This window comes from Sus scrofa, chromosome 16, assembly GCF_000003025.6.
Source record: "Sus scrofa isolate TJ Tabasco breed Duroc chromosome 16, Sscrofa11.1, whole genome shotgun sequence".
NCBI classification, from domain to species: Eukaryota; Metazoa; Chordata; class Mammalia; order Artiodactyla; family Suidae; genus Sus; species Sus scrofa.
The window spans coordinates 33,983,694-34,007,396 of NC_010458.4; the positions used below are offsets into that span (position 1 = coordinate 33,983,694).

Here is a 23,703-nt window from a genome sequence, read left to right on the forward strand (position 1 = left end):
TCACAGGATCCGAGCCGTGTCTGGGACCTACACCACAGCTCACAGCAACGCCGGATCCTTAACCCACTGAGCAAAGCCAGGGATGGAACCCGAAACCTCATGGTTCCTAGTCGGATTTGTTAACCACTGCACCACCACAGGAACTCCAATTTTCTCTCTTTTTAAAAAAGAATATATTAAGTGCAGATAAAGCCACCCCATCCCATCCTCTATCTCTTTCCTCAGAGGTGACCACACTAACACAATATTTTCATGTATGTGTACTTAAACTTATATAGATTTACTCATTAAATGATACATACTATTCTTTTCTGTGCTTTAAATATTTGTATTAAATATTAGAAATCATACAGTACATTCCCTCTTGTAACTTGCTTTCCATAGCCACATGTTTTGCGATTTATTCACATTGATATGTATAGATCTAGTTTGTACATATTAGCTTTCTTTTTTTTTTTTCTTTTTCTTTTGGCCATGCCTGTGGCATGTGGAAGTTCCTGAGTTCCTCTGAAGCAGTGCTACAGCAGCAACCCTAGGCACTGCAGTGACAACACAGGATCGTTAACCCGTGGCCCACTGAGCCACACAGGAACTCCCATTTCAGCTTTCTATAGGATTTCAGTAAGTATACGTAGACCAGTTTATTTGTTCACTGGCCTACTGTGATATTCTGATCTATAATAAGGACATATTTGGTCTTTTCCTTGTTTCTGGCATAGAGCTCCTGAAACACTAGAAATGTCTTAAATGTTAAGAGCATAAAGGTGTCTTTTGTTATGTAAAGGAGGTAACTTTTGGAAAGCACCTCAGGCTGGGGGCAGGTTGCCAGGAGAACCAACCTTGTGATTGGAGGTTTGGAGTTTTCAGTCCCACCCCAACCACTGGGGAGAGGGGAGGGGCTGGAGGTTGAATCCACCAATGGCCAGTGATTTAATCTCGACATCACCTAAGTAATGAAGACCTCAGACCCAAAAGGAAGGGGTTCAGAGAGCTGCTGTTTGATGAACACATGTAGGTGTGGGGAGGGTGGTGTGTCCAGACAGCATGGACACGGGTTCAATCGCTGGCCTTGCTCAGAGGGTTAAGGACCCAGAGTTGCTGTGAGCTGTGGTGTAGATTGCAGACGTGGCTCAGATCTCAAGTTGCTATGGTGCTGGTGTAAGCCAGCAGCTGCAGCTCTGATTCCACCCCTAGCCTGGGAACTTCCATGTGCCACAAATGTGGCCCTAAAAAGCAAAAAAAAAAAAAAAAAAAAAAAAAAAGACATACACACAGAGAAATGCCATGAGATGAAGGCAGAGATGGGGGTAATGCGGCAAAAGTTGAGGAATACCAAAGATTGCTGGTGAACCACAAGAAGTTAGGGAGAAGCATGGAAAAAATTTCTCTTATCCCTCAGAAGGATCCATACTTGCTGATATCTTGGTCTCAGACTTACAGCCTCCAGAACTATGAAGCAATAGGTTTCATTATTCATTGGTTGGTTGTTACAGCAGCCCTAAGTCTCCTATTTTCATGACCAAATTTGGAGAGGTCCTCCACCTGTGTCTCCCACTGCCTCACCTCCCTCTCTTCAGCTCACTGGTGGTTTAACTGACTTCTATGCCCTCTGTTCTACTGCAGCTTTCTCATCAAAGCCAACACCTTGTTGCTAATTCCAACTGGATATTCTTCAGCTCTCCCAATCTCTCCCCAAACTTTTACATTGTTTATTTCTTTCTTCTTCCTAAAACACTATCTTCTCCTGGTTTTCATGGCACTGCACTCATGAATTTTTCTCCTACTTCTTTGTTTTTTAATTAGTACCTTTTGGATTTCCCCTTCTTTTTCCCTTTCCTTTGATGGAAAATTTCCTCAGGGTTCCACCTAAAATCCTCTTATTTTGTCATGTCATTGCCTCTCCCAGAAGCTGGTGGCTAAGTCTGGAGTCTTAACCAGTTTGGGTACAAATGTAGTGTGCTTCCACCAGGAGACACATAATGTCCACCTCCCTTTCTTTTTATGGTGTTAGCTGCTATGGAGAAGCACAACCTAGATTCATTATTCAATTAGCAGTTTGCAAGATGGTGATGTTCTGTCACTCTTTTTCTGTGTGTGTATTAGCTGAAATAATTCTATGAAGAGAAACTTTCCTGGAGTTCCCGTCATGGCTCAGCAGAAATGAACCTAACTAGCATCCATGGGGACGCAGTTTTGATCCCTGGCCTCACTCAGCTGTGGGTGATCCCTTGCCATGAGCTGTGGTGCAGGTCACAGATGTGGATCAGATCTGGTGTTGCTGTTGCTGTGGCGTAGGTCAGTGGCTACAGTTCCCACCTCCAATTTGACCCCTAGTCTGGGAACCTCTATATGAGGCAGATGCAGCCCTAAAAAGCCAAAAAAAAAAAAAAAAAAAAAAAGGAAAAGAAAAAGAAAGAAAGAAAAAGAAACTTGTTTTTATCATTCATTTAGTTACCTGAGGAAAAATTAAAATAGGAAAGGAAAATTAAATGCTTGATTTTTTCACTTTACAGTTTTTAGAATAATAAATTTATTCCCTTATTAGTAGTACTACCTACAGAGGTGACAAATGTGGGGGTTTTTTTACTCAATGAATTTATTACATTTATAGTTGTACGATGATCAATCATCACAATCCAATTTTATAGGACTTCCATTCCATATCCCCAGTGCACCCCCCTCCAAACTGTCTCCTTTGGAAACCCTAAGGTTTTCAAGTCTGTGAGTCAGTATCTGTTCTGCAAAGAAGTTCATTCTGTCCTTTTTTCAGGTTCCACATGTCAGTGAAAGCATTTGATGTTGGTGTCTCATTGTATGGCTGACTTCACTTAGTATGATAATTTCTAGGTCCATCCATGTTGCTAAAAATGCTGGTATTTCGTTCATTTTAATGGCTGAGTAATACTCCATTGTGTATACGTACCACATCTTCTTGATCCACTCCTCTGTCGATGGACATTTAGGTTGTTTCCATGTCTTGGCTATTGAAAATAGTGCTGCAATGAACATCGGAGTACATGTGTCTTTGCGAGTCATGGTTTTCTCTGGATAGATGCCCAGGAGTGGGATTGCTGGATCAAATGGTAGTTCTATGTTTAGTTTTCTGAGGTGTCTCCATACTGTTTTCCACAGTGGTCGCACCAATTTACAATCCTACCAACAGTGTAATAGGGTTCCCTTTTCTCCACACTCTGTCCAGCACTTATTGTTTGTAGACTTTTTGATGATGGCCATTCTGGCTGGTATAAGGTGGTACCTCCTAGTGGTTTTTATTTGCATCTCTCTAATAATGAGTGATGTTGGACATCTTTTCATGTGTTTTTTGGCCCTCCATATGTCTTTTTTGGAGAATTGTCTGTTTAGATCTTCTGCCCATTTTTTGATGGGTTTTTTGTTTTTTTTTTTTTTTTTGGTATTGAGCTGCAGAAGGTGTTTATAAATTGTGGAGATGAATTCCTTGTAAGTTGATTCATTTGCAAAGATTTTCTCCCATTCTGTGGGTTGTCTTTTCATTTTGTTTAGGGTTTCCTTTGCTGTGCAGAAACTTCTAAGTTTAATTAAGTCCCATTTTTTATATTTGTTTTTACATTTGTTTGTCATTACTCTAAGAGGTGGATCTGAGATGTTGCTGTCGTTTATGAAATGAGGGTTTTTTCATTATGATCTCATAGTTTTTGACATATTCTATATGCTTTAATCTGCTTCAGATATTCTTTTTAAAAAATTTTATTAAAATATAGTTGATTTACAATGTTGTGTCAACCCAGTCATACATACATACATATATATATGCATTCTTTTTCTCATATTATCTTCCATGTTTCAGATATTCTTGTTGATGCTCAAATTATTCCCTTTCTTGTCACTGGGAACATTTCGACTTGGCTCCTGGATTCCTCTGTTGTGGCCTGAGAAATCTTTGCTTGCTTTCTGGTATGGAAAGATGTTGTAGGCTCATCCTGTATAATTTCTGTTCTAGACTTGGTTTCAGTCATTTCTCCAAAGAGCCCTCGTGTTTTCTTTCCTGAGGATACATTACTTTCACAATAAATAAAAGAAAGTTCCTGAGAAGGACACATTCTTTTAGGAATAAAGACCTAGTTAGAAGAAAGGAAAATAGAGTACTTAATTAATTTTTATTCTTCTTAAGGCCCAAGGGAAATGAACATTGGAATGGAAACAAGAATTATTTAAATGTATAAAGTTAGAGCAATTTGGGGTTCTTTGTACCTTATATAATTATATACTACTCTTTCAAAATCCCTTGTTTCAAAATGTCGTAACCACATGAGGTATAATTGCCAATTGTCTCCTGATACATATTTTCCTCTATAATGAAATACTATTTTTTTTTCATAGCCTATTGGAATAATGTTTTATAGCTAGGTATAGTGAGGAGACTAACTTCCAGCCAGATAAAGCAGAAATGAAGAGTGTGATTCCAAGAAGTTTTCTTAAAGGGAGAAAATGAACTCTCTTTTGTTCTTTTTTGCCTGGAAAGCAGACACAGTGGTTGGAGCTTTAGCAGCCATCTCAGGCCATGCAGTGATAACATATGTTGAGGATGGCAGAGCAACAAAATAGAAGAATCCTAATTCCTTGATGTTGTAGTGTTTTGTTTTGTTTTCTGAACAGGGACAGATAGTAAATATTTTCAGCTTTGTACACCTACGGTCTCTGTCACAAGTAGTCCTTATGGCCATATTTATCGAACAGAGTGAAAATGGCCATAGATAATATGCAATGAATGAGATCCAATATGTGGCAATATAAGTTCCAATAAAACTTTATTTATAGGCACTGAAATTGAATCATAATTTTCATGTCACAAAATAGTTTACTCTTTTTTGGGGGGAGGAAGGCCACACCCATGGCATGTGGAAGTTCCTGGGCCAAGAACTGAACCCATGCTGCAGCAGTGAACCAAGCCATTGCAGTGACACCGCCAGATCCTTAACCCATTGTGCCACAAGAGAACTCCAGCATACTTTTTTTTTGTCTTTTTAGGGCCACACCCTCGACATATGGAGGTTCCCAGGCCAGGGGGTCGAATCGGAGCTGTAGCCACTGGCCTGCACCACAGCCACAGCAACGCAGTATCAGAGCTGCATCTACGACCTGCACCACAGCTCACGGCAACACTGGGTCCTAAACCCACTGAGCGAGGCCAGGGATCAAACCTGCGTCCTCGTGGATGCTAGTCAGATTCATTTCCACTGAACCATGACGGGAACTCTCTTCAGTATACTTTTCTTATTAAGTGGTTTTGTCAACCATTTAAAAATATAAAAGCAATTCTTAGTGCATGGGCTATATAAGCACAGGCAATAGTCCAGCGCTGGTGGAGGCATGGTTTGCCAGCCCTTGCTATAGCACTCTACAGTCCCAGATTGCTTATCTTTAGGCTTTGTTTATAAGAGAGAGACTTTTATGTTGTTTCTGGGAGATGAAGTTTGCTGTGACTCGCCAGAGCTAAGTCCTGATAATAAGTAGATGGCATAGCCCCACAGTGCCACACACACACATAATCCATAACAGTCCTGTTCCAGTTCCAAGGAGGCTCCCCTCTTCAGGACTTCACCTGACAGCACACTTGCTGGATGCTGGGCTTCCTCTTCCTTCTTGTCCTATTCCCCCCACCCTTTTTTTTTTTTTTTTTTTTTTTTTAGGGCCACACCTGAGGCATATCAAAGTTTCCTGGCTAGGGATCGAATCAGAGCTGCAGCTGCTGGCCTATACCACAACCACAGCAACGCAGGGCCTGAGCTGTGTCTACCACCTACACCACAGCTCACAGCAACGCCGGATCCTTAACCCACTGAGCGAGGCCAGGGATTGAACCTACATCCTCATGGATCCTAGTTGTTTGTTAACCGCTGAGCTGTTTCAACTCACTGGACTTGCTGTGGGAGCACTTCGGTTATAATCGCTTGTGCAGAGACCTGTGTCAGGGTCTGCTTCTGGCAACTCCAATCTAAGTCTGCGGTAATTGTCATTGCTCAAGGAGCCTTTTCTTCAGGATTTGATGAAATACTGGTAGCCACCTGCTCCTTTTATAAATATAACCCTGGTGTTCCAGGCATAACTCTTTCACCATGTAGCATAACAGATGAGAGCAGGGGCTCTGACGTCAGCCTGCTTGCACTAAAATCCTGCTTAGCCTTTCTGAGCCTCAAGACTCCTCATCTGTAAAATGGAGCCAATAATAACACAATAAATATTCCATAAATGTTAATTATTATTAATGCCAATATTAATAGGTTGTCCAGGCACTTGGACATCCCACTACTACTTGAGAATTCCAACACAGCATTTTCTTTGTAAATAATAGAGAATCAGTGCAGTCTGCTCTGTGTGAGGCTGAAGAGTCAATAAATAAGGTTTTCTTTGTAGGTAATATTTGAAGATCAGGGTTTCTAATTAAGTCTGAGTAAGGGACACATCCTGCTTTAAAACTTCAGCAATAAATTAGACAAATGGCTGTGCTATGAAACCAGCACGCCTGGGCCAGAATCCTGACGTGGCCGCTCACTGGTGCACTGGAGATGTTGTTATTGATTTACCCAACAGGGTTGCCAGTACTTATCCCATGTGGTAATTGTGAAGATTAAGCAAAACTGTGCACATAGAGCACTTAGCTACTCCCTATAATTTCATATGTGCCAGGTACTGTGCTATTATTATCCCTAACATGATGTCACAGACAAGAAGTGGAGAGATTCCAAACATGACTCGGGTACACTTGCCCTGAGGACAAATGTGGCCATTGTGTCAATTCCTAGAAGACTTTTTGGAGATAATCACCTGGTTCTTTCCTTGGCCACTGGATTCAACCTTCTTGGATCAGTTTGCTCGAAAGCAACCCTCCCCATGAACGAGAGGGAAAATGAGCAGCTCCCGTGCTGCTCTGAGTAGGAAAAGCACAAGTCCTTTGACATATTCTCCTGTGCTTGTTCCCATCACGTCTCCATTTTAACTGCATCGCCAGCCTCAGTGCTGTGTAGGTGTCACTGCTTGGCAGGTTTTAAGTGCCAATATTTGTGCATCTTCTCTGGGGGCCCTCCTAGTGGAGAGTGTGGAGTATCACAGAGCCCTGGCCTGAAGTGCAGGCTGTCAGAGCTCAGGAGAAAACAAATTCTTTCTGTATGAACTATGGGAGCCTTTTTGCTCTGCTTGGAGAGGGAGGAAAATGAAAAAAGGGAAAACCACATGCTCCAAGGGAGTCAATCAATATTTGCAGGCTTCCTGACTCACCGGCTTGGTCTGAACAAATAAGAACTCCCTACATTTAAATATTTAATAAATTATCAATAGTAGGATTGTATTTTCATGAGCTAGAGAGTTCTAATTTAGTGGAATAGATTTTTACTTCAAACTTTTTTTTTTTTTTTGCCACATTCAGCAATTGCTATCAGATACTGAATGTCTGTGGTCACACTCTCTTCCTGTTTATAAATGCGCTCTGTTTTCAGTGAGTCAGCGGTTTCTTGTTCTACATGGAGGTATAACGTCAGGCCAAGGAGGTTGAATGAACTTTGTGAATGCCCAGTGTGCGTGGGATTCTGAACCTCAGGCCTCAGGGTGTGTGTGAACACATACTCACACTGTATGTGGTCAGACACAAGCTGAAATAATTCTGCCTCCAGTGAGTTCAGTGGTTCCTCATCTGGTTTTGCTCTGAGCATTGTCAAAGATCACCAATGCTGGATACTAGTTAAAGAGGAAAGGACAAATTTTAATCAGTAATATACTATTGCAATAGGGAAAAGAGAGCATGAGTGAACTGAACTCAACTTTGATTGTACAGAGGTGACTAGATGTTTTAAGGGGAAAATGAGGTGGTGAGGAGCAGGAGTGGGGGGTGATGGACCAGGGTGTTGGGGTGGGGTGGGGGAGCGCTAGGTAGAATCAGGGAAGTGAAAACTACAAATGCTTGGTTGGTATAAATACAATTAGACCAGCAGTATCTGTTAGCTGCCAGTTATCGAAGTTAGAATTCTCTCCTCCCGCAAAGACTGGGAGACAGAGGCCCTATTCTTCCTGAGAATTACGTTTCCAGGGTGGCTTTCAGGTCCTTGAGAAAGACACTCCTGGGTTGTGAGGGATACATGTACACCTCAAAGAGACAGAGGAAGAGTTCACAACTGCAATCCCTTTTTAGTAAATGCTCTAAAAAGGGGGTGGTTGGGGCCTATCTTCATGTGCTGGCTGGAACAAACAGTAAATTCTTGAGTTTTCTCAAATAGGCTCTTTAACGGCAGTGAGGGTCACCTGCAGGTATGGCCCTAAGATGTTAGAAATCACGTGTGTCTGTCCAAGTCTTTTAGGCCAAGGCTAAGGCCTAGTTGGGAAGAGGCTCAGATGCCTGTCTGGAATCAGTTAAAGAGAAAATCTTTGCCTATAAACCAGGCTTCCTGTCACCCTCGGTGGCCTTTGAGCTACTAGCTGGGTTGGAACTTCCAATGTCTAATCTTATTAAAGAACGGTTGGGTTCTGGACTTTTCCCACCATGCTTCCCTCTCCAGCTGCAGCTGTGTTGCTTTGTCAGCCTGTGGATGGGGGCTTTTATTCCTTTCCCTTTATCCCCACTGGTAAGCCAACCACACACCTCCTTGAGAATTCTGTTTATTCTCCATCTTTTCCCTGGAAAAACCTTCCCTGATATCCAAGAGCTGGGTTACATCCCCACAATTTGTCATACTGTATTTTAGTGTCTATTTAAGCACCACTTTCCCCTAACCATACTGTTAGGCTCAGGAGGGCAGGGACTGGGTTCAGTTCATCCTTGTCCCCCCAGCACTTAGCAACAGTAAGTGCTTTGTAAGTGCTTTCTGAGCAAGTGAGTGGGTAATACTTGTCCTTTGATGCCTCCTTGCAGGACCCTGTTATCAGTGGGATTTGAGTCCCGGCTTCACCACTTACCTGGTGTTGGACCTTGCTTAATCACTCTGCACCTAATTCTTCTCACCTGTAGAATGGGTTGATGATAACATCCACTTCACTGGGTTGTTAGGATTCAATGAGTTACATGTGTACAGTGTTTAGAACAGAGCCTGGCACATGGCAATGCTCAGTATTATTATTATTATTATTTTTTTTTTTTTGTCTTTTCTAGGGCCGCACCCACAGCATACGGAGGTTCCCAGGCTAGGGGTCTAATCAGAGCTGTAGCCGCTGGCCTATGCCACAGCCACAGCAACTTGGGATCCAAGCCATGTCTGCAACCTACACCACAGCTCACGGCAATGCCAGATCCTTAACCCACTGAGCGAGTCCAGGGATCGAACCCGCAACCTCATGGTTTCTAGTCGGATTCATTAATCAATGAGCCATGATGGGAACTCCAATGCTCAGTATTATTGTTAAGTGTTATTATTGTTAAGTATTATTATGACTGTTGCTCATTCTAAGGGTGCAGTTCAATACTCTCTGCTGGTGGTTTGTTGAATAAAAGAGTAAACAAATCAATAAATGTCCAGCATCTCAGCTGACCCCTAGTCCTTGCTTCCTCTGCCCTCTGGGTAAAATTTCCACATTTACCTTTACTGCTTTTGTTTTCTGACTCAGAGAAGTAACCTAGAGGAAACTAGAACTTTCTCTCCCCTGTTTTACTGGCTGATGTTCCAACTTGAATAGATGCTGCATGGAGTAGCAGAAGGTGAAGAGCTGGTAACTGATCGGGACCCTGTGCTCATCCCCAACAGTTCCCTTCCCTATTGTCATTTCTCTGCCTCTTACAGACTCGGGCCTGGATTTCCTCACCTACTACATGCTCCTCAACCCACTCCAATCTGAAATCATGCACACAGGTATGCAAGCACGCACACACACACACACACACACTCTTACATCTCCCACAAAGCAGCTATACCACGGTTACCAGTGGCTCTGTGTCCTTTGAGCCTCAGCTCATCAGAGATGTGGCCACATCTCCCCTCTCAGCACGTTCTCCTTCCTCAGCTTCCATGACCTAAGCTTCTCCTGGTTTTCCTCCTGCCTCTTCTGTCTCCTCTGCAGGATTGGCCTTTCTTACTCAACAGGTAAGTGCACGGGCTCACCTCTCCCTCCATGCTGTCTCCTAGGACACCTCACTCATGCCCAAGGCTTCGAATACCCACAACTGGCACACTACCTCCTTCTGCCTTAAGTGCATCTCACATCTTCCAGTTTTGTCAAATGCCACCTCATCAGAGAGATCTCCCCTGACCACCAAAACGAAAATAACCTCATACCCCTTATCACCTTCCTTAATTTTTTTGTAGCACATTACCATCTGAAATAGTCTATATTTATTATCTATTCCATCCTTGCCAGAGGGTAAGCTCTACGAGACTTTGTGGCAGATACTAGCCTAGGTATCAGAGACCCAGTAGTGAAAAAAGCATATTAAGTTCTCAATGAGCTTTTGATCAAATGTGTGGTTGGCATATAGGTTTCCAGCTAGAATTCTCTGCTGAGCTCCAGAACATAATAAACTGCTGATGTGACAGCTCCTCCTGGATGTCTCTAAAGCATCTCAAACTCAGTGTCTCTAGATCAGTACTGCCCACTAGAGCTTTCTATGATGATGGAGATATTCTATATCTGCATTGTAGAATATGGTACCCACTGACCGTGTGACTACTGAGCACTTGAGATGTAGCAGTTGCAATAAAGAAGCTGATTTTTTAATTTTATAAACTAAATTTACTTTTATTTGTTGTTATTATTATTATTTTTTTAGGGATGCACCCATGGCATATGGAGGTTCCCAGGCTAGAGGTTCAATTGGAGCTATAGCAGCTGGCCTATAGCACAGCCACAGCAACACCAGATCCAAGCCACATCTGCGACCTACACCATAGCTCACGGCAATTCTGGATCGTTAACCCATTGAGCAGGGCCAGGGATCCAACCTGCATCCTCATGGATGTCAGATTAGTTTCTGCTGAGCCACAGTGGGAACTCCAAACTAAATTTAGTTTAAATAGCCATGTGTGGTGGGGGCTACCACATAAAGCAGCGTAGTCCTTACCTGAACTGATGATCTTCCTCCTGAAACCTGGTCCAGTGGCTTCTGTCTTGAGGAATGGCACCATAATTCACCCAGATAAGAAAGCAGAAAGGCAGGAGTCATTTAGACAAGCTCTCTTTGCTACAGCAGCAATACCCAATCCATCATCAAGTCCTATTGATTTTGGCTCCTAAATATATTGTCTTTTTGCCTTTTCTAGGGCCGCTCCCACAGCATATGGAGTTCCCAGGCTAGGAGTCGAATCAGAGCTGTAGCTGCCAGCCTACGCCAGCGCCACAGCAACACGGGATCCAAGCCACATCTGTGACCTACACCAAAGCTCATGACCACACCGGATCCTTAACCCACTGAGCAAGACCAGAGATCAAACCCACAACCTCATGGTTCCTAGTGGGATTCGTTAACCACTACGCCACGACGGGAACTCCCTAAATATATATTTTTTAATCTGTCCATTTTTTCCCCATCACTACCACAATTCCAGAGGAAAATGCATCATCTCTCATCTTGACTATCTGATCTCTCATATTAAGTAAAGCCACTTAACTGATTTGCCAATTCTATTTTCCCTCTTTCCAATCTATTCTCCTTATTCTACCAAAGTGACTTCAAATACATCTTCATTAAGTCACTGCCACCCTCTTCCTTCTCTCTCTGTCTCTAGATAGTCTTCAATGGATGATTGCTTTGGATGCCTTTCAAGTTCCTACAATGGTCTGAGTCCTGCCCACCTCTCCTGTAGGCTCCTCCCAGCTCTCTGATCTCTAACTACAAAGGCCTTGTTTCCATCTTGTGTTGGGGCCATGCTCCCTCCCACCAGAGTGTGAGTCTTTCCTGACCGTTGGTCTAGGTCAGATCCCTAATACTTACTTGCATAATACCGTATACCACCCACTCTTCAGTACTTTGATACTTGTTATTTGTCATTAACAAAGCAATGTCCATCTTTCACACTGGACAGTAAGCTTCCTGGAGCAGGGACCACTTGTGTTTTAATGACCAGTTAGCAGTATCTGACTGATAGTAGAATCTCCATGAATACTGATGTGCACCTGTGTAGCCAGGTATTCTCTTGGGATAATAACTAAATTTTTCTTTAGCATTTTTTAACCTGTTGCCCCATTGACTCAGTGTGAGTGGATGCAGCTTAGAATGAAAAAAATCAGTTGGATTTCTCAATGTATGCTTTAAACTCATAACAAATGCAGGTGTTGAAAAGACAAATTTTTTTTTAATCTAAAGACTCAAAATTTATCTTGAATACCAAGGCCCATGTTCTGGTTATTACTGCTACATAACAAATCATCCTCAACTTAATGGCATAAAATGATAGCTATCTTACTATGCTCATGGACCTGTTATGAACTGAATTATCTCCTCAAGATTCGTATGCTGAGGTTCTAACCCTCAGTACCTTAGAAAGTGACTATATTGGAGTCACTAATTACTCGGTGTCCCCGTTGTGGTTCAGTGGGTTACAAACCCAACTAGTACCAATGAAGATGAGGGTTTGATCCCTGGCCTCGCTCAGTGAGTTAAGGATCTGGCATTGCCCTTAGCTGTGGTGTAGGTCACAGACGCTGCTCGGATCTGGTGTTGCTGTGGCTGTGGTGTAGGCCGGCAGCTGCAACTCTTTTTAACCCTTAGCTTGGGAACTTCCATATGCCGCAGGTGTGGCACTAAAAAGCAAAAAATAAAATAAAAAAAATAAAATAAAATAAATTACTCAAGTATAATTCAAATTGGGATAATAAGGCTGACCCTTTTATTCTAATAGGCCCAGTTCTCCTAACATTATAAGCACATGAAATATAAAATATTTTCCTATACCTTAATATAAAATATCAATATTATTGCTTGAAGTCCTTAAACATTTTTATATGTAATTCCAAATCTTCCCAGTTCCACTAAAGAAACTTCTCTATCCCCCCACATATTAGGGCTAATTTTCTCAGTTGCTTGTAGTTGCATTAGACCAAACAAGGGCCCAGATGACCTGCCCTCGGGCATGAGACCCTGGTGGGATGTACCTTATCCATCTCATAGTTGCCATGTGGTAGACATCATAACTTTTTTTTTTTTTTTGTCTTTTTAGGGCCATACCTGCAGCATATTGAGGTTTCCAGGCTAGGGGTCTAATCAGAGCTGCAGCTGCCAGCCTATGCCACAGCCACAGCAACACCAGGTCCGAGCCATGTCTGCCACCTACAGCACAGCTCATGGCAACGTTGGATCCTTAACCCATTGAGTGAGGCCAGGGATAAAACCTGCATCCTCATGTCAGATTCATTTCTACTTAAACATGATGGGAACTCCTGACATCATAACTTTAAGAAGATGACCTCTTCCCTCTAAGGTCAAATTATGAATTTCAAGTTGTAATTCTTCAGTCTGCTCAAAGAGATTGAGACTCATACTCAGGATTATCACTTGATTAAGTTCCCTTGAAAGAAACCTTACAAGCAAAGAAATCTAAAATTCAAAGAGAAACTTGCGTTCTCTCATATCTATAAATTATTCTGGCCCTGAGATTATAAAAATGCTCTCAGGTTGAATTTTGCATAGCCCTCAATTTTTGCACAGGCTTTTCCAACTAGTCAGTCCTTTCAGGGCCACTCAGCAGACACAGAGAGATGAGGTCTCTCTTTGAACATGCTGGTCTCTGCTGGGGACTCCCACACACCAGACCACCCCAAACCAGGGCCTCTGCCAGGCTGTCCTGTCCAGGAGGCTTTGTAATGAATTAGTAAAAGATACCTCTTCTTCTGTGCTGAAGTTGCCTTGCAAAGGGCTCTAACCTGGAGAGTGAGCAGAAGGAAGGAATTTCAGCCTCATTTGCATCTGGTTCCTGGCACTTTGTGACAGACCAATGGTACAATTGCCCCTGGCAGCCCTACCCTGCCCCTCTGATTCCAGAACTGGAGATCACACCTCAGGCTACTGGCCACCTCTGCATAGAAGCACAGGAGATAAGAGTGAGGGACAATTCTTAGTTAACTATTTACCCAAACAAGACTGGAAAAATCCAGAACTGCCAAGTTACCCAGACTGGGCAAGAATGAGATTTCTTCTACAGACATCTGGGCTCAAAATCCAGGTCCAATTACAGGAAATAAAGTCATCTTTGACTTTACCACAAAGGAAGACATCTAGGTCACATTCCTCACTGTTTCTGGGCCTTAGTTTCCATGCCTGTGAACTGAGATGTTCTCTAGACCAGTGCTTCTTAATGTTGTTGTGCATTAGACCACCTGGGAATCTGGCCGAAATGTAGATTCTTTTCAGTGGGGAGGGGTTAGAATCTAAGATTCTGCATTTCTAACAAGCTCCTAATTGTTTGTTGCTGAGGCTGCCAGGACTTGAACTACACTTTGAGTAGCAACAGAATGGGGACAATTCTAAGGCTGTTTTTCTGGTTACAAACTATCTGGTAAGAAAAACCACCTCGTTGCCTTATGCTGAGGACCACTCTTACAAAGCCAGAGATGGCTTTTTAGTTAAACTTCACATCTAGAGTCACAAAGCAGAAATGTTTATATATTTTTGAAGACTAGTCCTCCTCTCCATTCTTCCTTGGCTTCCAATCCTCCCCAACCCTAACCCACCCTCTAAAAAAAAAAAAAACCATTTCAGGGAATTCCTGCTGTGGCTTAACAGCTTACGAATCCAACTAGTATCCATGAGGATGCAGGTTCAATCCCTGGTCTTGCTCAGCGGGTTAAGGATCTGGCATTGCCATGAGCTGTGGTGTAAGCTGCAGATGTGGCTTGGATCTGGCATTGCTATGGCTGTAGTATAGACCAGCAGCTGTAACTCCGATTCGACCCCCTAGCCTGGGAACTTACGTATGCTGCATGTATGGCCTAACACACACACACACACACACACACACACACACACACACACACACTGTATGATATCTGTGACAAAGAGGAAAAAAAATGGCAATGTTTCCAGAACCAAAGCTGAATGCATGAGAGAACTTGAAAAAAATATTTTGAGGAGGGTAAAAATATGTTTTTTGATAAACTTTAAATAAATGAGTATGAAGTATGTGAGTGGGGCACTGACGAGTATTTTAGAGAAAGCTGGGTAGATGATGAAACATCTTAATGACACATGACATTAAACACTGAGACCACATATCCTGTTAACCAATTCAGAAAATATGTTTTGACCCAAAATATTTGAAGTAGAGATTGTCTTGGAAAATCCATGGCCAAAGGTCCCTGCGATGTTAGTTTTGTAGTTGTTGTGACTTCATTTCCCCAAGGGTAGCGGGGGTAGATGTGTATTGTTCTCTATACATGCTCACACATATTTACACACACACATATACACACTCGTGCCATACAGCATACACACATACATTTTTTAAACTGGCAAAGAACTGAGACAATTAACCAAAGAATGTCCTCTAATAGAAGCTTCATTTCCTTCCCCACAAAATTATTGACTCTCCTTAGCCCTTCCTCTGACCACCCCAAGCAACCCCAGGTGCTATGATGCACCCCAGACTTCCTTCAGTAAACCTTGCCTTGACTGATATTCCCTGACAGGCTGAGAGGCCAGACACAGGGCCAGCTAGAATGCACAGAATCCTGCTGGCTGTCCTCTGCAGTAGCACTGCAGCAAAAGGCCAGCAGTAGAGCTGTGCTTCTCTCCCTGCTTTGGATTTTGTGGACCACTGGGACTGGGCTTGGTAATTATGGCTTCCAGGCTCAGAGTGCCTTGTGTGGACAACCTTATCCCCAAGACTGGAGTTGCCTCTGGTCAATGCTGAGAAAGATCAGAATATAAGTCGCCTGCTTTTTGGCAGTATGAAGCCTTACGTAATGATTCCTGACACATCCACCTCATTTAATCAACTCCTCAATAATAAAACCAGCTCTGACCCACAGGGTTAAATGACCTGGGCCCACATTGCCAAGGGCAGCAGCTCTTAGTCTTTGGATGGGGTTCTTTAATTTATTATTATTATTATTATTATTATTTTGATTCCTACCCACATGTTGGGGAGGAAGAAGCTGCTAGTTTCAGAGACACTCTTGTCCCCAAAAGGTGACAGTTGTACCACAGTAAAATATCAAGATATTTTAAGACCTCAGCCCCCCATTTCTGGGAAGTTATTTGCGCAGTGTTTGCCGCAAGGGTGGGGTAGGGAGAGGGTGAATAGGTTTCAACTGGAGACTGTTCATCCCGGTATTCAGACATGCCTAGACATATCTAGAGGACTTGGACAAAACTATGCTTTCTTTCTTTCTTTCTTTTTTTTTTTTTTTTTTTTTTTTTTTTGTCTTTTCTAGGGCTGCTCCCATGGCACATAGAGGCTCCCAGGCTAGGGGTCTAATCGTAGCTGTAGCCACTGGCCTACGCCAGAGCCACAGCAACTCAGGATCTGAGCCAAGTCTGCAACCTACACCATAGCTCACAGCAACGCCGGATCCTTAACCCACAGAGCAAGGCCAGGGATCGAACCTGCAACCTCATGTTTCCCAGTCAGATTCGTTAACCACTGAGCCACAACAGGAACTCCAAAACTATGTTTTCTTTCCTCTTCTCTGCGCATGAGAAACAAGAATACTTGGGGGTGACTCTTGTTTGGCTTAACCTCGACAATATATCAGGGTAAGGGTGGGAAAGGAACTATTTTGAGCACAGAAGTGTTATTTTCACACAGGTTGTCCCATAAGACAAAGTCCTGTGAACTCAGACCCGTGTCCTATGGAGCAGAGTCCTGGGGCTAAGATGCCTATAGACTCATTGAGCAGCATTGGACAGTCCTGGGCAGCACTGCTTTCACTGTGTGGTAGGATGCTGGGAGCTTTGTGTTGGCATTTATTAAATATCTGATATGGACTATGTGGACTCAGATCCTGGCACATGGAAAGTGCCAGATTAAATACTGTTTTTCATTAACATTATTTTTTTTCAGTCCTCATAATCACCCCAGGAGGTGAATATATTATTCTTATTTTACAGGTGGTAGCAAGAGGTGAGGCAGTGTTCCCATGTGATATGGCTGGTGTGTGGGAGAGAAAGATGCTAATCTCTGTGCTCTGATCTGAAATTCCATAAACTGATAGCACCCTGAACAGTAAACTTTGTTCATCAACAGCATCAAATATATCAAACAGGCTGAAATTTAGATACACTGTCAAACCTTAGGTTCAAGCAAGGCTGTGAAGTATTGACTGTATATTCTGGGTGGTCGGGGTCCAGTTGACAAATCCAGGAAAAATGGAAAAGAAGAGAAAACAGGGAAAATAGCCACCTTGCCATACAACATGAACCAGAATCTTGCCCTCTGTAAGTGCAAGGCTGATGCTTCTGTCCTGAGATCTCTTCCAAGAAAGTAACTTCTTACTTTCCTATCAAAGCAAAAGTTCAGCAGCTGGAGACCAAAAAGAGAATGATTCTTGAAAAGGTAACCAAGAAGAGTTATGTTGGCCTCAAGAAATTTACTTGTGGAGTTCCCATTGTGGCACAGCAGAAACAAATCTGACTAGGAACCATGAGGTTGTGGGTTTGATCCCTGGCCTCACTCAGCAGGTTAAGGATCCAGCATTGCCATGAGCTGTGATGTGAGTTGAAGACTAGGCTCGGATCTAGTGTTGCTGTGGGTGTGGTGTAGGCCAGTAGCTGTAGCTCCGGCTAGACCCCTAGCCTGGGAACCTCCATATGTCGTGGGTGTGGCCCTAAAAAGCAAAAAAAAAAAAAAAAAAATTTGTATTGCTTAAATGTTCCTCTTATTTTCAATCTTTCTTTTGTAAAATGTTTAAAATTAACTCTAAAGTTAAAACATGAAATGGCAGATTGTATTTTACAGTAAACTAAATGGAAACTAATTTCGTATTTTGGACCTTACTCTTTATTTTGCCTTTTTCAAGCAAACTATGAGAAATGGATTGTGTAATTTTGCAGGACTTATCTGTTAAAGAACTGAGTCATTGTTAAACCAGGAAATTCTTGCAAAACTACAGTATTTAAAGGAAGAACATGTTATGCAAATACTAAAAAACAGGGGGTATGAAAACATTTATATTGGGAAGGTTAAATCATGGGAGAAAATTTTTGAAATTTTTAGAGATTTGGGTCAACATTTATGGCAACATTCAAATGATTGCCATGATCGCTTTTCTTCCAGTGGGAATTCTTAATCTCTTACTCTAGGTTCCCACTGTCCTGAAATGTTTTACCCAAAATGAGAGTGCCTGCCATCTGTTTTCTGCTGTGAGTCAAATGATCCAGGAGATTATTTATTCTCCCATAAATCTTCCTTAGATCTCAGAGGCATTGGTGTTCACAAATGGGAATGACTGCCCTTGAGTAACTCCCCCTTTGAGATGTGTGCCACATAGCTGTCCCTCCTATTGCTGTCATCTACCAAGCTCCTGGTTCACTCCTTGGTTTCACTGACATCTTCAGCACCCAGCTCATTGTCCTTTCAGCACAAACCTGTGCCTTCATCCCTGATGATCTCTGTGACCACATGGGCAACTCATCCTTCCCCTTGACTTCAATTTCCTGGACCTCCACAAATACAGCAACTCTCACCTTTGCTTCACTTAACTGACTGGGTCCCACCATACACTATGGCTCTTGTCATCTCCTGCAGCTGCTCTACCTCTGAAATCTTAACTACTATCTCACCCTCATACAGCACTTATAGTTTTAGCTGTCTCTTCTCTTTACTTCCCCACTACCTCATCTTCAGCCTCATGAACATTCCTAGTCCTTTGACTTGAATTTTCTTCCAGTCTATTATCAGCTTCCTGGCTTCATTCTTAAACTGTGTAACCTAAATTCACCCATCATCCTCTTACCCACACTCCAAAGCCCTTGAACCCTTGTCTTTCCACTGCTCCTGTATGGAAAAATATCTGAACAAGGTCACAATCCCCCCATGGGAGATGAGATGAGAAGGGAGTAGGCGGAGTATAGATGTGTAAATGGAATACATCAGGATGACCAATTTGGAATTCATAGAATTTGTTCCTCTGAAGCAGTGTTTACTACTTCTATCGGATATTAGCATAGGAATGGAATGACTGTAAGAGAAGGTACCCAGGAAGACTACATACGCCTTGCTTGGGCAATGCAAGGACAACCCAAGGACTAAAAGGGACTGCTTTCCAAAGTCTTGGCAGAATATAAGGAAATAAAGGTGAAAGTGCATTGCCCTTGGCTAGCTGCAGAGGAAAGTTCTTACCATCCTTAGGCCTGAAGTGGCCCGGGAAGGAAGCCCTAAGCAGAGCCCTGAAGAGAAAGCTTTGTCAAGAGGGTCATGGCAAGGAGAGCAGCCAGTTGGTCCACAGGGAAGAAGCTGGGAATGAATGTCTTGGCCTCACTTTCCCCACCTTCCTCCCTCTCTCTTTGCTCAGGCTCTGCATTAGCTGAGCTAACCAGAAATCAGAGGGTGAGGGAGCCTCCTGATGTAGCCCATACAGGTCCTCATCCTGGGCACTGAGCAGGGAAAAGTGTGGCGAGTACACGTGGAGGGACAAAGTGGAACTTTCCCATTGTCACCACAGGTCCCATCATCCTCCTCGTCTCCCTCCTCATTCAGATGCTTTTCGTGAGGACCCTATCTCATATTATTAATATCACTAGGCAGTATAATATACTCCCTCAGAGCTAATACTCACTAAGGACTTACCACGGGTTATATACTGGGTAAGCACGTTCATAAACTGACTTATTTAATCTTTGCTACAACTCTATGAGTATGTAAAATTATTAATAAATTATAATTTATTCTCAATAAAAAATAAAAGCTAAAAGGATAAATAATTTGCCCAAATTTACTTCTAAGTTAGACTTGAAAAAACAAACAAACAAACAAAAAACTCCAGGAGAGTGCCTTAGCACATATTGAGTGCTAGAAAAATTACAGCCGTTATTATTAATATACACCTGTTCTCTTAATAAACCTAGTTACAGGGAGTTTTCATTGTGGCTCGGCAGGTTAAGAACCTGATATAGTCTCCATGAGGATACAGGTTCCACCCCTGGCCTTGCTCAGTGGGTTAGGGATCAGGCATTTTTGCAAGCTGCCATTTACAGATGCAGCTCAGACCTGCTGTTGCTGTGGCTGTGGTATAGGCCAGAGGCTGAAGCTCTGATTCAACCCCTAGATGGGAATTTCTATATGCCACACGTGCAGCCATAAAAAGAAAAACATAAATAAACCTCATCACAACATTTCCGTGAGGGGAACTACTGTCATGATCATTTTCATGTAAAGAAAACAAAGCTCTGAGAAGGCACATCACCTGTCCAATCAAGTCTTCTAACAGCAGCCAGGCTTTTTGTGCTGCATCACGCCTTTTGTTCCTTGTTCCTGCTGCTCATCTGTGAAGCAAAGTTTGTGGTTACTTTTCCAGGCTAGTCATTTTCCTAGTCATATACTGACAGGCCAACATCCCAGTTATACTTCATTTATTCTCCCTGAAACCATTCCCAAACTCTGAATGATTTTTTGGAGAAAGGAAGTTTTGTTTTGTTTTGTTTTGTCTTTTTAGGGCTGCACCTGCAGCATGTGGAGGTTCCCAGGCTAGGGGTCAGTCAGAGCTGTAGCTGCCAGCCTGCGCCACAGCCACAGCAGTGCCAGGTCTGAGCCGTGTCTGTGACCTACACCACAGCTCTTGGCAACACCGGATCCTTAACCCACTGAGCAAGGCCGGGGACTGAACCTGCGTCCTCATGGATGATAGTCAGATTCATTACCACTGAGCCACGATGGGAACTCCAGGAAGATGCTTTTTTAGTCACAGAAGACTGTCAATACTTCCTTAATTTTTATCTCAATAGCAACTTAAATCTGCAACTCTTGGGAGATTTGGGGGGAGGGGCTAAACTTTGCTTTTTATTTCATTGGGAAAGGCATATTTATGCCTGCTTAGCTCCAATCATAGCAGAGTTGAAAGAACCCTCAGCCTTGCAGCTTTTAACCATGGCCAACCCTTCACAACCCAGCTTCTACTTTCTAAGGTGGAATGAGATAATGCACAATGTTCATCCAGGCTTGGCCCTTCCAGCCATATGAAACTTTTCATCTGCTGGGATCCAGGAACTCTTGATTTAAAATGCATTGAATTCCTGCTTGGAGAGCAAGTTAAACCCAGCTTGGGTATTTTATTTAACCTTCAGCTAGCTGGGAGAAACCCAGTGCCAAGTCTGAACTCACACCAGGAGCATTTTCTAGTTCTATATCGGTACTGACAGCAAGTCTGTTGGACTGTATGGAAATGAGACTGGTATATTCAGAACTCTGTTGTTATCTTGGACAAGATATATTTATCTTTGCTAAGTCTCAATACCATTCATTCACTCACTTGTTCAAGGAACTTTTTGACACCGACTGAGATAATAATTGTACAAAGCAAACAAACACCACATGTAGCTTTCGAGCACAGCTGTAGAATAAGAATGTTGAACTGGATGATGACAGAGGTTGCTGCCAGATCTGTTGACAAGTGGAAGATTCTGTGAGTAGGATAAGTTGGTAGTTTTTTTTTGTTTTGTTTTGTTTTTCTCTTTCTCTCACACAGACTCCCCTGGACCTGGTCTTGTTCTGTTATGGAACTCAGAGTGGTGGGGAGAAAAACAGCAGCGTGTAGTTTGGGCAAGTTCTCCTCTGTCCCCAGTGGTCTCTTTGTGCTTTGAACCTTGTCCTTACTCTGACTACCCTCCATCCTCTCCTCTACTTGCTTACTAAACATCTCCACAGTAAGTGCCCCTTTCCCCGGCAAAGCAAACGTCAAAAGCAGTTGACCCAAAGAACAGACAAAAACCCAGCACCTTGTTCACTGGGTAGCTCAACCCTCCAGACTGAGATTCTTCATATCAGATCAGTTTTCATTAAAGTATTAACATATTTCTCAGGGGATGTAGTGTGTCTGCAGGACATCTGAAAAGGGGTGCAGAATTAAAGAGTTCTGTGTACAACTGCATCTGCTTCAAATTATGCTCTACAAAAGACAAAAATACAGCTCTATAAGTCTAAAAATACTTCTTAGTTGTTAGCCAAAAATGCATTTATTCTTGGATTCATAAAAATTTAAGCCATGTGAAATATGCAGGGGGCATGCACTCTCGTAAAAAATTGACCAAAGAAAGAGAAGGAAAAGTTAAAATAAACTTTGAAAATCCTTTATTGAAAGGAAAGAGAGAAAGTAAGACTTTGGGGGTATGACTAGAAAGAACTGGGAAAGTTTGCCCTGAGGGAAAATTAACACTTCTGAGGACCCTACACCCCAACGTCTCCCCAGGAAGACTATGTGCAGTTGTGAGCCAGGCTCCTCACTCTCACCATTTAAGGGGAGACTAGTAAAGCCAGAGTCAAGGACCCACAACAACCCCAAATCTCAGCATTGTGGTCAGTGCAATGCTTCTCAAAGCATCTAGGATTTGGAAACAGTTTTTTTTTTTTTTTCTTTCCAATCCAGAATTAGTCAATGTTTTTAAAGGAAATACAATTAGAATAAATTGTTTTAAAAAATGAAATAAAAAAGACAAATAAAATGAGCCCCAAGGAATTTCCCCTGTGGCACAGCAGGTTAAGGATCCAGTGTGAAGCTGTCTCTGCAGCTACTTGATTCACTGCTGAGGCATGGGTTCAATCCCATGTGCAGTGGGTTAAGGATCTGGCATTGCCCGGGACCTTCCATATGCTGTGGGTGCAGCCTCCCTCCCCCAAAAAATAAGCACCCATTTTTTTATTACTAGACTTAACAAACATAAAATTACATTTCAAAATTATAAAAAAAATTACTATAAAAAGTTTCTAAGCATGCAGTCTGTATATCTGTACTATTTCAAAGTATATCAGTAACGAGGCACCACACTTTGAATGGCACTGGTGCATCAGGGTAAGATCTGAGAGATTTGCAGTCCAATTCAATCACAAGTGAATAGTATCCCCTGGGGCATTATTTGATCATTCTGAGCCTCTGCTATCTCACCTGCAAAATGGAATAACACTTTTTTATGAGGGCAAGAAAGCATAGCTATATCATACTTGGAAGGTAAGCATTGAGTAAATGCTACCAGGACATAATATTTCCATCACCATCTATGTTAGTTTCCTATTGCTGCTGTAGTAAATTACCACAAACTTAGTGGCTTAACACACATGTATTCTCTGATAGTTGTAGAGGTCAAAAGTCTAAAATGGGTTTCTCTCAGCTAAAATCAAGCCACCTCCTAGAGGCTCTAGATGAGGATCCATTTCTTGCCTTTTCTTCCTCCTAGAGGCTGCTTGCTTTTTTCAGTTTGTGGCCCTTCCTCCATCTTCAAGCAAATTTATAGCAACTTTAGATTTCTCTCTGACTTTGACCTCTTCTGCCTCTGTTTTGCATTTTAAAGGATCTTTGGTATTATATTACATCCACCTAGATAATCCAGGATAATCCCCTTATTTCAAGGTCAGCTGATTAGCAACCTTAATTCCACCTGCAAACTTAGTTCTCCCTTGCCAGATAACAACATATTCATATTGAACATAGTCAAGTTCCTGGAGAGTAAAATGTGGATATCTTTGGGGGGGAGGTATGTGATAATACTGCTTACCCCATCATCAAACATCATTCATTCAACTGACATTTTACTGTCCTTCAGAATTATCATCTTTAAAGGACCCCAGTAGCCACTTCATTCATATCCAATCCAACAGTCAAGGAAGAAGC

The 23,703-nt window shown here is 42.4% G+C and overlaps 1 protein-coding gene across 8 annotated transcripts in view; it reads right to left on the minus strand.

Moving 5' to 3' along the window:
* The window catches only part of LOC100737060 (chondroitin sulfate proteoglycan 4-like), a 142,190-nt gene that overhangs the window by 12,204 nt on the left and 106,283 nt on the right, over positions 1 to 23,703 (minus strand). The window contains exons 11-13 of one of the 8 annotated variants that reach the window (XR_002339751.1): positions 20,290 to 20,368; positions 11,015 to 11,056; positions 3,564 to 4,024 (exon numbers count right to left, since the gene is read on the minus strand). The gene's annotated coding sequence lies outside the window, so the exon portion shown is untranslated. Of the gene's footprint in view, positions 1 to 3,563; positions 4,098 to 8,921; positions 8,969 to 11,014; positions 11,061 to 20,289; positions 20,369 to 23,703 lie in introns of those variants that run through there. The other 7 variants (XR_002339746.1, XR_002339753.1, XR_002339747.1 and 4 more) reach the window with 7 other exon arrangements.